General features: G+C 37.9%; 1 protein-coding gene across 3 annotated transcripts in view; it reads right to left on the bottom strand.

Moving 5' to 3' along the window:
* Positions 1 to 14,093, bottom strand: part of RNF144A (ring finger protein 144A) — a 62,750-nt gene that overhangs the window by 40,802 nt on the left and 7,855 nt on the right. For 2 of the 3 annotated variants that reach the window (XM_083857199.1, XM_083857200.1), the window contains one exon: positions 6,984 to 7,066. The exons of the other annotated variant lie outside the window; for it this stretch is intronic. The gene's annotated coding sequence lies outside the window, so the exon portion shown is untranslated. The remainder of the gene's footprint in view (positions 1 to 6,983; positions 7,067 to 14,093) is intronic. 3 annotated transcript variants of the gene reach the window in all.

Below are 14,093 nucleotides of genomic sequence, written 5' to 3'. Positions count from 1 at the left end.
CCTTTGTATGCAGCCCAAAAAAAGCAGACTAATCCAGTCAAGTTAAGATTGAAATAAGTAATAAAGGAAAGGAAAACCTTTCTTCTTGAAAATGTTATGACTAAAAGGCTGAATTAAAAAAATTGTAGGCAAAGATCCTCTGCACTTCCCAGAGGTCAAGTGTACATTTCAGATAGTAGGAAACTTTCCAAGTTCAACTCATGCTTTCCCAAACCAAACAAGGCAAACCACAGAAGACTGCCCTCTTTCCAGCTGCTGGGAAGATCACAGATGAGGTTGTTCATTATGGTCCCAACCAAGTACCATGGTACACACACCACCACCCACCTCTTCAAACATACCTCTCTATTTAAAGGGAATCCACTGTACTAATTTTTTTTTCAAGTTCTGTAGTTGTTACTTTTTCCTATTTACTTTAATGGTCATCATAGTGTTTTATGTTTGGGATGTTGTGAAAAAAAAAGCCAGACGCCTGACATACTGGTTTAAAATAGACATTTGAAAAGGAATTGCTGCAGGGGTTCTAAACCAAACAGCATGGATTACATCCCACTGTTTAAAATTAGGTTTTGTGGTTGGTTTTTAGATATTCCTAGTAATAAACTCAATCTGATTGCTCTTTCTTGGATGAAGTTATTGCACCTAGTAATCAAGAAGGACGATAATAGAAATTTCATTTTAAATATGGCTATTAATGTTCTTAAATATAGCCTACTATATGACTGAGTTGAATCACAGGCCTTAAGTCATCCTCTAGGTTTTTTTTTTTTTTTTTTTTTTTTTTTTTTAGTTTGTTCTGTTTTTTTTTTTTTTTCAATCAAAGAACAGTAAATGCTTGACTGGCACTTAAAAGTTTGACATGTCATTGGGATTAAATAGTTTGTCAATATTAAAACTATGCAGAAAAAAGCTTTCAGGAAGGAATTAAACCTGGAACATCTTTGAATTCCTACTGCAAGTTTAATGACAAGAACCCACCACCAAAGAACAACCGTTTCACCCAAAGATATCCCACATTTCTTTTCTGGAATCCTTGGGTAACCTACATTGTCTACTAACAGAGTATTTTGTCCTAGTTAATTGGCAAAGGCAGCCCTTGAGTTTCTTTCCAGCAGGAAACCAATTAAATAGATTCAAGAGGAAAGCAATGCTACTTTAAAAAACAAACAAGAGGGAGGAGCACAAGAACTGGCTGCTTCTCCAAAAGAGTTGGAACAAGCCATGCCTTTAAAAACTGGAGACACAAAGTACTGCATCTCCTTTATACTGGTGAGCACAGATGGGAGAAAGAGCATCACAATTTGAACCAAGGTGCTTGGTGGGCTTCAGCACTCACTCAGCTGGGAAAGGCTAGAGCAGAGCAGGGTAGGAAGACCACATAATGCAACAGAATAAATTGAAAGTTTCTTTGAGCCACACCAAATTCTGTTCTAGATGGAGAATAAGGGAGCATTTAGCATCAGACATAGTGGACCAGCTGTAAGCCAAGGCAGTGATATATAAACTCTAAACCTACAAAGTCTAATAGCTGAAGTAATTTAGTTAAGTTAATGAGGAATTTGGGAATATGACTAACAAAACAACTAGGCCAGTAACTACCAGCATGTTCGTAATCTATCTGTACTGGAAAAGAACAAAAAACCCCAAACTCCACTAAAGAAAACCCATGGGAAACAGTGAAAATGAGAAGGATATGTAGACCAGGAATCTTCCAAATATTATACTTAAAAACATATAAAGGAAAGCTGACCACATGAGGCTTCTAACCACGTGGTTGTTAGAAATTAATAAAAGTAACCAACCTTTTTTGAAAATAGCTAATAAGATTTAAAAGATATTAAAAAATAATTGAAGCACTATAAAAGCAACCAATTATGGACACAGATAAATGGCACTAGAGTAAGAACTCAGAGTGCTGGGCAGATACCTCTTTACACAGGTGCTGAACAGCAATACAGGTTCTCACACTTGAGCACAACTCTTTAATACTGAGCAACAAATTGAACTTAACTTCTAACTACAGATCTGAACCACCTGAGCTGTCTTGGAGAGCATGTACAATACCTGCTAGTGACCTGAAATAACCAGCAGGTCTGGGTTCTTGCAAAGACAGCAGTGGTCAGAGTTAGCAGATGGAAAAAGCAGGCAAAGTGGTATGTAGTGCATAAGGCAATATAATTATCCTGTGACACAGACAGTTTGTGCTCTCTCCTGCCTTCCCAACTAATACTCAAAATGAAATGTTTTCTTCTGTGGAGACTGGTTTTGCTGTTTGGTTAAAGAAAGCAGAGTTGAAAAGTAGCTGTTGGGTTTGGAACAGCAAGCACTGAGGTTTGAGAGGGTTCCCAAGTGCTTGGAGAAGTTCTTTCCACAGGCCCTGAGAAACCCAGTTTGCTTGTGCAACTCGGCTTATGCCTGACAGACCAGCCACCAACTCGCTTCCTCCCTAGCCCCGAACTCAAGGCTTGACAGAAACAGGAACTAGCACCTCAATTTTTAACAGAGACATTAAAAGGACTGCTGAACAATATGGCAAGCTGTAAAGGAAAGGGATGAAGTGGGCAGTTTCCCTCTCTGACATCCAGATCTCTCTAGCAGTTTCATTCCCATTGGCAAATCTCATTCTGCAGTGTTACTTCGAGCCAACCTGCAAATCTTATAGAAAAGTGAAACTGGATTGAGACATGCAAAATGCAAGCCAGAAGAAAGCAGGAAGAGCTGAATTTGTAACTGCTGGGGATGGGAGGAAGATTTAGTAATACTGACATGACAGGAAAGACAGAAAGAGCTATTAATCCTTGTTAGGATCAATAATGAAAAGGAGAATGGAAAACTGATCGGAGAAAATTAGAGGCTCCACTTTGATATCTGAATCTAGGAACAAGAAAATTTCTCAAGTACTGCTGTAATGGAGTTGTGTACATTGCATTAAAAAATAGAAAAAGTGGAAGAAATCTTGTGAAAGCTTAGGAACTGACTGTTATGCAGGAACGAGATTCTTTTGCACAAGACAAAAAAAACTGCTGCATGATGTGCAGTGGTTGCTTAACTTTATAAAGGTCAAAATACACAAGAGCAGACAAGTGTCGACTTGTGCCTCTTTCCCTGCTTCATACATTGCCAGTACATTCCAGCACATTTAATACTTTGCATATTCACTGTAGTCAGCATCCTCTATTTCCTTTCTCATACACTGAGCAGGAGAAAATGAACCATCCCCAACTCCACTAACTCTTGCAATCCCCTCCTAACAGAAAGGTGGTTAATTTAACAGGACCTGGAACAAACTACAAAAAGCCAATATTAGATATGCATGGCATGTGTATAAAAAGTAAACATTCACAGCCAGACTTAGTTCTACAAACTTCAAAAGAGAGGAGAAATAACTCCTAATCAGGTTTTGGTATGTCATACAACCCCAAAACATTCCTATGTTAGAAGTTAATACTGGTTTAAAAAAAATTAGCCTGTGAGAGCAAAATGACAAAAAATATAGAATAACCAAAAAACCTTCAACATTTGAAACAAAGCCTAAGAAATGCAATCTATAGCTATTTATTTCAATAGGATGCTAAGTTCTTCTGCAGCACCAGAGGGGCACTCAAAACTAAGAATTAAAAACCATGAAGGCTGAGAAGGCTGTGCCTGGTCAGAACCTCTTCTATGTCGATCTGAGCTAGCCCCAGACCCAAACATATAAACAACAAAATGCAGATGGTTCTAGAACGAGCAGAGATAATTCGCTTTTAAAAGTTTTGCATACTGATAAATATTTCCCATCTTCAAACCCTTCTTTATTAGTGGGGAAGATTTTTCTGACTGAAGCCAATAAATACATTTAGTTTTGCATCTTGTTTCATGAACTATAATTAAAAATGGATTTTAGTTTGTGGCTGACATCACAGAATGAGTTTGTCAATTCAACTTTTGTGGAGAGATATTTACATCTTTATGAAATTTTATTTTAGTTACCAGTTTCCTATGTTGGACTGAGCCAAGTTGTGCCTTTGACTACTGCTGTAAGACATATCATAATCATCATTATCATGTTAATAATAATAATTCAAATTATTACTGCATCACTAGATCTTGATCACCCACTTGTCACTAAATCATGGTACAATGCTTCAGTTTATATAGGTCTCAACTGCCATTAAGGTTACAGACAGCTGTCTAGAAAACATCTTTATCTGAAGCAAAGCCAAAATATTGTGATTGTTTCCTTCCACAGTGAAACGAAGTATTAGAACTATTTTAAGGTTACAAGCAATGAGACAAATTATCAACTCTAATTGAAAATCTGATAATTTCAAGCCAATACTAGATCATTAGAGAAGAATTTTGCATTTTACTGGCAAACTCTGACTTTCCCCATCTGCTCCCTTCTCTCCCTACTAATGAGCAGGAGCAGGCTATGAAAGTATGTCTAAAGATGACAGGAGCACAAGCCTCTCTAGATGCTTAGGAAAGATCAATGAGCTGTCCCCCTATGTTCACTACCACACAGACAGGAGTGGCAGGGTCTTGCCTGCCAGATGAGGAAAATCAGAGGGCAATGCTTCTCTGCTTTGTATTAATCATCTGAGCTATGTATGGTATGTTCTTGTTCTTTACACAAATACCTCATGATCATCTGTATGCCACAAATATTTTCCAATACAGATCTCTGCCAGGACATGCTCCATTTCAGTAATCCCTTAGAGACATTTCAGTGAAACAGGGTTGGAAGACAGCAGAAAGAGTCAAGACCTCAAGGCACATTTTAACTGTGTTATGTTCACAAGATGTCAGAGCTGCCTTCTCACTGATTGAAGTCCAGGAAAGACCATAGAAGTTCACAGTTGTTGAATTTTGCCAGAACATATCACACTCAACTTAGGTTTCCACTTGTTAGAGAAAGTGAAAAGACGACTGACCAGTTATGCATGCTTTTCCAAAACAATGGACACAGCTCCTGAAAGTACATTACACATGTTTTTCCCCTTATGTTTCAGAAAATGAGATATATGGTGCCTGGAGAAGTTTCAGGATCTTTAGAGGCACCTCAGCAGAAAACTAAAACAGCAATGTGAGAACAGAACAAGCTGCACTGCTGAAAGAACACAGTGGTGAATGGGTGCAGAGGCAGACCACTATGCCTGAAGGCATGGGACTCCAAGAAGTGAGAGGCTGAGGGACCTTGGCTCATCTAGCTTCACACATGGAAATGAAGAGATGGAAATTCACTCCCTGAATATCCATGATGCAGGATAAAGCACATCACTAAATGGGAAAGGAACTATTTCAAGAAATCATTGACCCCAAGGACAGATATGTATAAACTTGCCATTTCCCACTTCTTATAAGGATTTTCTTCAAGTTTCTAAGTATCAGGAATGAATGATGTGTTTCTAGCATAGCTTTCTAAAGTAGGAAAAATGCTGATTACACTTGTAAGCTGAAAGTTTATAAAAGGAATTAACTATAGCACTGTGAGACAAAAAAAAAAATCTTTCTGCTTCTTTGTATTTAAATTTTAAATCAACTAGTTAAATTAAGGAACAATAAAATTGTAGATTTTTTTTTTTAACCTCAACTTTTTTTAAAGCAAGGGATACAAAAAACAGTATCAGACATTTTGGTTTTAAAATAAATGTTAACTCTCTTCTTCCCCACTCCCATTTAGATTTTCTGCTCATAAAAAATATGTGAAAATATAGATTTTTCCACTTAGTACTAAAAAAATGGAGCAGAAAAAAAAAACCCAGATGAAAAATAATTCAACTAGCTACATAATTAAGAAGTACTTCTTTATATCAAGATATGTTACTCCAGCAGAGCATACATAGTTACATTAAATATTCAATACTTAAATATGAGCCAGTGAGGGTATGATTATGTTTTCACAAGAGCTTTCTCTTGTAATCAAAAGGAGTCAAGTAAGAACACCACCACACTTCAACAACTAAGCCAAGAACATGACTTTCAAAGAAAAGGAGGGAAAAAAAATTGAACAGTCTAGTCAGTAAGTATATGACTTCTTAGTACAATTACTAGAAAATGAATGTGTGCAAAAGCAGCATTGCTTGGAAAAATAGAAAGCTACCAACAGAAAGTCACAAGGTCAGGCAAATGAAAAAAATCTAAAAATGGCATTATTTCTGCATGTAGCCATATATTAGAGCAGGCATAATGTAGAACTTGCAGCTCTAGTGATATTCGCAGGATGACCTTTTCCAAAACACAGAGAAATAGACGGATTTTCATTATTTAAACACAAGTTCTGCTGCCTTCTAAAAGATCTGAAGATAAATATGAGTTATGTTTTTTGTTTGACTGGAGATACATTTGCCAATTATATCAATAATTTGCTATGGAGTACATATAGAACTGTAGCTATCTCAAAAAGGAAATCATTATCTCACTCCCTTATATGGAGTGAGAACATATGGAGTATAAATAGAACTATTAAATAAAAAACCATATATGAAAGCACAACAGGCTCTGTTACAGAGAAGAAGATATATTTTATATGTGTTTTATACATGTGTATATATATACACATATATATATGTTATGTTATGTAGAGATTTAAAAACAAAAGCCTAGTGAGCCCATTTTAGGTGGTACCATTAAACTGTGCTTTGAGTATTACTATCAAACAAGTCTCTGTGACTTGGATTTTGCTAGGAAGCTAATTAGAATGCAGATTTGGTTGTTTTCCTACATTTCTTTGGTAAATGAACCAACCCTTTTCATGTTAGAGCTCCATAATTAAAAGCAAACTTTGACAAATTCCCTCCTCTTGTACTACCCCAGGCTATGTGGCTTCCACTTTTATAGGAAACCACAAGAGCAATTCTAAAGACTGTAAAACCCATCTCTCAGGCATATTTTTCCCCTCCCACGGCTTCTGTTGGCATCAGAGTCCTATGAAAGCGTGGCTGCATTGAGAATTGCATCTGTCTGTGCCCCAGCCAAGTGTTATCAAGGCAAACACCTACCACAACAATCTCTCCTTTGTCAGTCACAGGGATCCCATGAGAAAGCACCAACCAGTCTATGATTTTGGTAGTGTTAGACAAGTCTGAAAGACAAAAGAAAAGGGTCACACTTTATCTCAACTGACCATATGAAACCAGAACCAAGAGTTCCATTTTGCCAAGCAGCTTTTAAAACTGTGTGATAGCATAGTCTTAGCAGACAAAATTTCGTGGTGGACTTGACAGTGAAAGGTTAACAGTTGGACTTGATGATCTTGGAGGTCTTTTTCAACTAAACAATTTTATGATTCTATGAATTCAGAAAACAGCAATTGGCAGAGTCCTACTTTCACTGCAAGCTATTTGCCATTTTTCAGATTCATCCAGTAGTGTTTTTTCTCAGAAATAAACCATCAGCTGAGTTCCTTTCCAGCAAATACTCATAAAACTTATTTACTCAAACTGAGTAGATTTTAAACATAAAACCTGACTTTTGTTGCCAAATATATAAAAAAAATGCCAAACACACAAAATTCTCATCTTCCTTATTCATCTTAAGTTTTAAACAACATGCTATTTAAAAATATTTGTAATTATTGAAGTATGCCTTAACACTTAAAATTCCTAAAAGTAAGCATTTAATTCCTGCAACATTCTCATCCTCCACTGATTCCAATTTAGAGGGAGATGTGATATGGGAAAAATATCTACCATACTTCTAGAGAAAACAAACAGTAATTACTGTTACTCAGGCAACCAATGCTCGAAAAAAGCTCAGATATATGTGCTCCAAAATTGTAGGCTACTGATCAGTTATTCAGCCAACATCTGTGTCACCAAAACAAGGTTCCCCCCATCACTTCTTCCACATCCTCCTCACTTCAACCTTGCTTGACAATTAGGAAAACTGACAAAAAATGTTATTGCCCTCTTCCTAAATTATCTTGACCTTTCAGAAGGAAAATCAAAATCTATTTTCATTATGGTCTATCTACTTGTAAAAAACTGTTTCCTGTACCTTGAGGTCAGAAGTTCCATGGGATGTATCAGATTGTTAACCTGAACACCACAAATTATTACACATTTTCCAAGTACCCAGACAGCAAAATAAGTAGCTTTTACATGGACAACAAGTACTGCCTGGGCATGCAACCTGCCTTGGGCTGGAAACCTTGAGAGATCCAGCACTTTCTCTAAGGAAAGGCAGGAAGGGCAATTTACTGGTTTGAAGAGCTACAGCTGTTCACATTTCCATTCCATTCAGATAGTGTTTCTAGTTACGCTTATCACTCTCTAAATGGGAGGAGGAAAATAATTTTTAAAAGGAAAGTAAAAGAATTGATACAACATGTTTTCTTGTCAAGGTAGCTAAGATGTTCAGTCTCTCATACAGTTAGGGTATGAACAGTGTTTAAGCTCCTTTCAAACCCATTTCCTAAAGCTCTACCACAGATGTTTTTCATCTCCTCTGCCAGATTTCCTTTTTAGCACACAACTTGTCCTGGGCCAGCACTCTTAGTCATTGCATCAGCTTCATCTGACTTATGCATCTCCTAATCTCTTTCTTCCTCTTAAAACCTTGCCCTTGACAGCACCTTGCTCAGCACTTCACTAACTACTCTACCAGCACTGCCTTCCCTGGGCCCTCTCCCACTTCTACCTTGGAAAGGCAGGAGGGATCCTGAGGAAACAAATAATTCTTTATCAGCAGTGTTTGTCACTCCTCCTCTTTGCTCCTGGGCAACCTCTTCCAACCACAAGAATTCAGTTTATCTCACAGATTTACCTCCTACTCCAAGTCTCTCTCTCTCCCCTTAGCTAAACTGGAAATTTCAACCCTTCTCTCTGACATTTCCTTGGAGTTATCCTGCTATCACACTAAGCTCTATACAGATGGACAAACTGCTTCTCTCCTCTCCCATACAAACTTTCCCAGGAGGATCTTATTGAATAGCCAACATTCTGCCAGTCCCACAGCCTGCACTGATCATTATATTCAACAAGAGGTTCATGTCTAAATCCTGTAGAAAGAACATGCATATAATATACATAAAATTCAGCCTTTTTTATGATCTCTTAGACAACTAAAATGGTTATCCTGGTTTATAAAATGATATCTTTTTATCCTGGAAAGATCTTCCTCCTTTTCTCAGCCTTCAAACAAGTGGATCCAACTTCAAGAACTTCTGAAAGGACATAAGCAGTGGTCACCTCCTGTCACTGGGCTACTTTAACTCTTTATTGCTATTTAATTCATGTAAACTCCTCCACCAAATGCTTCTCCCATAATTTTAAAAACCTTCTCAATCTTCTCAGCCTTTTCTCTTGATCATTTTTTACTAGTGTTTTATCATCCATCAGCAACAAAGCAATTTATCTCACAAAGATCAAAGACTGATCAATCCATTCAACATATTTTAGACATTTGTCCTGAGATAACATGAAGTCTGTATTAAAGTTATCTGGACTGGAATCTAGTAACTACTAATAAAAATGCAGGTGGAAAAAAAAAGCAGCTGCTCACACTCCACCCTTTCCATATTACATCACTTCCAGGAATTTTTTCACCAGTAGTAATTTTTGTGGCTCTTTCTATACAACACAAAGGTTTTCAAAAGACCTTTTAAAGATGTAAAAACTAGGATCAGATACAGAATTTGAGTGTTATTGGCATTAATAATACATCTACCATGCCAGGAGAAAAATGCTTATTTTATAAATCCCATCAACCAAGGACTAAATCAGCCCTCTCTTCTCTTCCTATAACAGTGCACTGATACCTTAAGAGTTCTGTATCCAGCTTGACCCCTACACTTTAACAAAGCTGCTGTTTCCCAGGATGCAGTGCCTCATGCTTCATATATGGAAAACTTTTCATCAAGAAACCTGAACAGCTACATCCTGTATACATACCTTTGGTTTTACTCATCAAAAAGAAATAAATCATTCTTTGTTGCTACTTACTTATTACTACAATCTGGTAAACAGTATAATTGGATGGGCTTTTTTTTTAAGCTTCTGCCTTAGAAATCAAAATGTTAAATGGTGTCTCGCCTAGGCCCAGTCCTGGAATATCTTGATTCTCAGTTTATTTCCGACAGATACCTATCTACTTGTTTATATTTCACAGTTGGCTGCTGCTCCATTCACCTAGCAGGGTTTTGCTGATGTGCTGTAATGGTTTCCCAACAAGAAAGCTGTATTGTAGAGAGCCACAAGCTGACAGGCAGAAGAATTAAGAAACCTGTGTCAGTCTCAGCACAGACCAGTGGCAGATGTGGAAAGAAAGGCTGTGGGATCTACTCTATATTTGTGTGACAGCCCATCATCTGTTTTTTGTGTCAGCCCAGAGTAGCCAGGAGGCACAAATGGCCGTGAACTCATCTCTCTGCACTTCATCCTGTCAGAGCTCATGATGCAGCTCACAGCCCGGCAGCCACAGGGTCCAAGGACAAACGCTAAAGGGCAAACAGGAAAGAGGATGAGGTTTGACAGGTTATATGCACAAGAAGGAATTTCAGCTTTGGATTCTCACTTTACTTAGAGTGGTGACAACTTGTGATTATGCAAAACATGTCCAAAACCAGCCTTCTTAGCTTTGTCAGGAGACAGCATTTCATACAGTGCTACACTGTCAGCCCTACTCACAGGGGGAAGGGACGCAGGGTGAAAGATGAGATCCCTCAGCAGTGCCAACTCCTGCAGCAGCCAGGCGCACAACACATTGGTCAAAGGGAAAATCTGCTGTGCCAGCTACTTACAGGCCACAAACAAATTGAAGCCTTGTGCCAAGGAGACAGAGTTACATCCTGGAAACTTAGGCAAAATTTAAGTGTACAGCTTAGAGCAGAGAGAAGCACTTATGAACTCTGAGTAAAGCTCCTTGCTTCACAATGCCAGCTTAAGTATGCTGTTGCTCTAGCCAGGAGCTGGAATTCCCGTGGATTCCCTGAAGCAGTGTAGGATGCTACCCACCTGCCAGAGTCCTTCCCCTCTTTCCCTCTGGTTTCCATACCCCACACCATTTTCTCTTGACAAGTGCTATTCAGGTTACCACGGCTGAACAGCTATTTGACTGGCTGGTTCCCAACTGAGGTGCTTTTCATCAGATCAGATGTGGGAAGCTCTTTAAAGGCTTTTTAGAGAAAGCAGCTACATGATTTCATAAAGACAGAAAAGCTCAAAGCACAGTGATAAAAGGCATTTTAATAGATCCATTCATACTAATACAGGAGATACTGTGTGCTGAAAACAGAGAAATATAATACATTTCTAGCATGATAGGCCAGAAGATTTAATTGCTAGCTTTGCTTTGAACCTGACAGCTATTACTACTCTACTAACTCTTGGAGGCACTTCTAAAGAAGCTTTGTCATTTTAGATTTTTAAGAAGAGATGGTTGGATTTAACTATCAGGTTTATTATAATACATATAATAGAAAAGCACACAGAATTAAGCCTTCGTGAGAAGACAATTCCCCACCACGTACACACCTGCTTATTAAAAAGCTGGAATGGAAAATGTCTTCCCTGTATTTATTTTTCCCTCCAATGAAGAGCAAACAATCAAAAGCTCTGGTTAAAATAATGAAATCATGATTTCCCATTCATTTTACTGGATGAGCTTTTCTGAGCCTTCCAGAAGATCCCCAAATGCAGTAAAGTTGAATAAATATTGTATGTTTTCCTGTAAAAACACAGAGCTAGGCATATCACACCATTAAAAAATAATATAATTTCGTAGGGAAAAAAAAAGCTTTTCCCACATGGCTAGTCTAATTTCTAAGGGAAAATATTAAAATAATTTGACCAGAATTGGGATCTAAGTGTAGTGTAAAAACAGTCTAGATTTTCCAAATTTCTCATAATTGTATCAGAACATAAACCCATTTTTAATTCCTTCATTTGCAAATATTTTTAAAGTTATTGTTCACTTACAAGTTCTAGGGAGAAAATAGACTAAAAAAGGGTCTAAGGTTCAATCTGACCTAGAAATCAACACAGACTTAACCTGACCTCCTTTTGTCAGTCAATCACAATGAACCAAAGTAGTTGTCTATAACCTCAGATACATTGAAACACACAAGGTATTTCAATGAAAGAAAAAAAGGGAATATCTCTTTCACGTTGAAGACCCTAGATTCACATTCCTTCCCTCTTGAAACTTGATCACACAGGAGGTGGACTGGATGAAGAGAAACACACCGGGCAATCCCTTTCAGGCTACAAAGTGGCCACACAACACACCAAGAGGCACAGATGTGAACGGAGGTACAGCCACATTTTGCATAGGCTAAGCCAGATGGATTGACTTGGCAATGGCTCCATCACTGCCACTGGCAGCGAGCTGCACAGCCAAAATAAAGGCTAAACAGGAGGCAAGAAGTTGATATAATGGCATTGTCCCAAAGCATATGCTCCCTGTAACCCTGGAACTTTTGGAGATAGTCTCCCTATGCCTATGTTGGATGAAAGCTGTCTCAAGGTGATGGTCAGTATATCTTCTATATCTTGTGCCATGTCAGACATTTCCCAAAGACACTATCAATTAAGGGAAGACTATGGTTCTGGGATGGAAAAGGGAATTACATTCAAATTATCTCCAGTTTTCTGCCCCAAGTTTCCCACAGAGTCTCAAAACTAAGTCAACTAACCAACACCCCCCTCCTAACACACAGGAGAACAAAGGGACAGCGTGTGAAAAGAGGGAAAAGATCCAAATAGGAATTGTCATGAAGGAAAGTACAGCTCCACATACAGAGCACACAGGCCCTTTCCTGTGTGCTCGTTTGTGACAAGGCAAGCAATGCTGCAATGCAAACACCACAGTAGCCAAAGGCCCCTTCAACCTGGTTGCCCTCATGGCTAACCCCAGACAATCTTCTGAGAGGGTTCTCGAGTAATTCCCATCTTTCCCATGGCACAGCACTGCTCATTCACTGCCAGGCACATCGAGCCTTCACACATTAAGAGTTCATACAGTTTAAGATGTACCATCAGATGCCAATTTGTTTATTTTGGGACAGACTGCCCCAAAGCCACTCTTTGCATCTGCATACTTTGCCTATGTGGTACTTCCCTGGAATAGATGACATCTACAAAAATATACTGCATTGAGAGGAAAACTACTATACTTACATTATTATTTTCTAAGGAGTTCATATCTTTTTTCCTTCAGCAGTTTCATTATATTCATTAACTGTTAACATCCACAGAAAATGTCAACAGAAAATTCAAATGCAGCAAATATTTTTGGAAATAATTTATGCAAAGTATCTCTTTTTCAAAATATCCTCATTTCCTTATTTCCATGTACTGAATGGCTGCCGAGTAGGAAGAATATGGAGGAGAAGAAACTGGAGGAGGCTTTTTATATTATTATTATTATTATTATGAAAAGTAACTTGCTTTAAAGAAATATGAAAACAGCATATTCAGAAAAAAAGTTCTATGCTAAATTAAGGAATCTTTTCTGATCCCTGTAGACTTTCCATCACTGTTGGTATTTAATAGTTTTAAATGTCAGGAGCCACCTCAATTAAACTAAGTCAATTTGGCACTTAGACTACCTAAGAACATAATGATGCAATCACAGAAGGTTCTGTTACAAAGCTCTTTTGAGCATTCAATAAATGCATTAAAACATGATGTGCTTTATCTGATGCACATATTCAAAAATGAAGTGCCCATATAAAATAGGAACACAAGTCTTCAAAAATAGTCTTTATTTTCTTGTTACTGCATTTACTGTTTTCAAGTAGTGGAGTTGTAGATATTTTCACTGAATGAAAAAATCAAACTCTGATGGATGTCTGGGAACAATCTCCTTGAGTAACCTGATTTTCTCCCACTCAAGCACTGAAACAGTTGGACAGCAAACACAAAGACTTTAGCTAATATGAAAAACTGAAACTCGAGTCTACAGCTCCCACAAAGAGCATTTCCTACACATTTCTAGGAATGCCTACTTGCTGATGGTCACATATTAACTTTCTGCAGCCTTTCAGCAATTTCCAAGAGCTCAGACACATACTGTCTTTCATTTAAGCCTGCTTGTTTTAAGTTTCTTTGACTGTAAAGAGTTGTTTTTAAGATAATGATTTCCTCTCTTTCCTGTAAAGTTCCAGATAC

The sequence above is a fragment of the Zosterops lateralis genome (genome assembly GCF_965231275.1).
Source record: "Zosterops lateralis genome assembly, chromosome: 3".
NCBI lineage: Eukaryota > Metazoa > Chordata > Aves > Passeriformes > Zosteropidae > Zosterops > Zosterops lateralis.
This window is presented reverse-complemented; position numbering and strand designations above follow the sequence as displayed.